A 3246-nucleotide genomic window follows, 5' to 3' on the forward strand; every position below is an offset into this window, starting at 1 on the left:
AACACTGAGTTCAAAATCTAGACTAAAACCCCAGCTGTTTAGAGTTGCTTTTGAAACATAATCAATGAAACATTGATCAACATTCTGATGTGTATTGATGATTTTAGCTGCACTTTACAAAATGCAATATTTGTTACTGGTTTCTCAATCGCTGGCTGTATGATGTTTTTATATTTTTATGATCTAAAGCACTTGAAACTGTCTTGTTGCTGAAATGTTCTACACACAAATAAACTTGATTAACTTTACTGTGACACGAAAAACCTTCATTGTTTAATAGTTTGCCTCAAAATTATTGTGTTTGTGTTTTGTTTGTTCTGTACTGCTTTCAAGCTCAGTCAGTTAAACTCCCTCTTCTAGATTTCAGCTAATAAATCTGCAATGACACAATGTTAGTGACAATGATGATCGTAACAGGAAGGTTGGTATCTAAATCAAGTTTTGTGAGAACAGCTGTAAGCCTTTAGTGTTTACTGTCCTCTGGATAAAATGTCATAACAAATCTAGCAGACATTCCTTTCTGGAGGTTGACATAAGAATCTTGTGTTCATTTTCTGTTTAATAATGTCAGGTGTGTCCATTTAAAAATAAACCATCAGTAACAGGAATAGGTTTTTTAACTGAAAGTAAAACAAAAGCTAATTATAACATGAGAACTAGTTTGTAAAACTTCGTAAGCCTGCAAAAGAAACCTGGTCTCATCAGAACAGTACAGGGATTCAGATCCATTGGAGCTAAAATGAAAGATTATATAAATGCTTCATAATATTTGAGAGGGAAACTAAACTTAGTGAAATATTCAGTGGAGGAAACATAATTAAGGCATTTGAGCTCACAGAGATGTAAATAAAGCTACTTCTTGACATGGATATGAATATGACAACAGGGCCTGGCCACAATTTATCCAGAGGTTCTAATGACACAAAATAATATATATATTTTTTAACTGTGTATACTTCCATATTCTGAATTAATGGGGAGTAAAAACACACGTCAGACTCATGTAGCTGCTGACTAACCAACCAGAACAGGTTTTCTGTGACAATCTATGCTGTATTATAATATGATTCTTGATTCCTTCAATTGAATCTGTCTGCCAGTACAGCCACTATCAGAACCATGCAGAATGTTTTAAGGGAAAATTATTCCTAAATCTTTCAAAAACCACATAGCATTACCAGCTCACATTTAACAGAAAGTTAGAATTAATTTAACACAAATATACCATAATTAGGCTTTCATGATTTCAGGCAAAATTTAAACTATCCCATTCCAAGGGTTAAGTGAAAAAAATAAAAAATAAAATAAATCCTGAGCCTGAAACGGTGTGGTGGTGGTGATAAGAATGAAATCATAAAATACTGTTGCGCTGTGAAACTGTGACTGAATGGTTAAACAGCACCACCTGCCGACGCCGCCTTGCAACTGCATTTTATAATAAACGACAATGGGGACACGTGACGTCAGCTCTTAAAACAAAACATTATTTAAAGAGTAAATTACAGTCAATATTTTGAAAGATTCCAATATTTTTTAATAACATTTTTTTTTAGAAGTCTGTGTCTGAAAGATGGAAAGCCTCTCAGTTTCCCTGCTGTAACGCCTCAGCCTTATTTTCTTTCTGCAGAAGTGTGAAAATTATGTTTTATTTTATTGCAATAAGAAATGATTCCAGTGGTTTCTCTCAGTTTTTAGTTTCATATTAAATAAAACTGATTAAAAAATTGTCAAGTTGTAAAATGAAAAATAATTTAAATGTTATAGATTTTGGTCTGAGCACAGAAACCAAATATCTGATTAGGAGTTTTAATTAATTACAGATGATTCAAGTTAGATCTCCCTTCATGGAGATGAAAACAATCCCTGCTGTTATAGATTTCTCTTTATTGTTGTTATATAAACTGAGGGCATCAACACAAATATCAATACGTTTCATTAAATTCACATATTGACTTCTTTTTAGTGAAATAATTGTACTAAATTTATCTACAGTGCTGAGGTATCCTATTTGATTATTGCAGCTTTTAGGCAAGTTACCATTTGGTTGGTCAGCATTACACCATGCATAGCTCCAATCTACTCAGCACCTGCACAACAAAGATGACAACATGCTATTAGTTTATCAATGAGCTTGTGGAAGTCAGCAGAAAGAGACAAAAAATAGGACGCACTGCAGGAAAAATAAACATTTAATCACAAATGCTCATAAATGTACGCACTTAGTCATTTTGATAATAGGCTAAAATAGCTAATATAAGCACTTAAAGCCTTTGTTGCCTTCATTATAAACCTTAAGGCTGTTAGTTGTTTTTTTTTTTCTTTGATAAAACATCAAAACTTGTAATGACTGAACAGAATCATGGTGTACTTGGAAACTTCTGAACGCAGACAGAATTGTTATTCTGGTCCAAAGTGGCTCTTTCAGCATTTTGGTCTGCTGACCCCTGAGTTTCTCAGGAGAAGGTCTAGCAAGCTAGACGATCGTGAGGGAGTAATCCTCCGGCGGAGAGGTGGCAGCTCCTTAAATCAGCTCTGCTCCAGGCCGCTCACAGCAGGGAGCCAATGGGAGAGACGCTTTCATAAACCCAGATCCTGACACTTATAATCTGTCTGCAAATGTCTATTCATTTAATCTCGTATTTTTCTGTAATAAAACATAGTTTTAATCACATCTCTAAGATCTAAATTTAATTAACTAGTAAATCAAAATATGTTCAATAATTTTTCAAGATTTTATATTAAAAACATTTCAACGTTATTAGTTTTAGTCTAAATAAATAACTCCTTAATTGTTGAAAAACAAATATCTGACTAGTTGTTTTATTATTTTAAGAAGTAAATGCAGCTTTTTCATATTTCACCCTCCTTTATGGAGATGAAGTCGTCTGAAGTTATGTTATGTAAATTCCTCCAAACTGGGTCATTAGATGAGAAGATGTTTAGCTTCTTATTGTATTATCTTAAAGTAGCCCTGATCTCCTTGGTCAGTTTGCTTGATGACCCAGTCCCTGTTGCAATAAACCAGAAAGAATCAAATAATTGTTTTATTATTTTTAAACCCAGCAAATTACAACAAATGTTTGGATTGTAACTGATAATGATTATTTTATTCACATTGACATTTTCCATAAAACTTTCTTCCTCCGGTAATTTTTTACTTCATCTATTCGTTTCTCAACCGACTATAGATGTTGCTCAATATCCAGCAGCACAGAAAGGAAACTCCAAGTTTCAGTCTCCAGTCTG

This window comes from Poecilia reticulata, linkage group LG6 (assembly GCF_000633615.1).
Source record: "Poecilia reticulata strain Guanapo linkage group LG6, Guppy_female_1.0+MT, whole genome shotgun sequence".
NCBI lineage: Eukaryota > Metazoa > Chordata > Actinopteri > Cyprinodontiformes > Poeciliidae > Poecilia > Poecilia reticulata.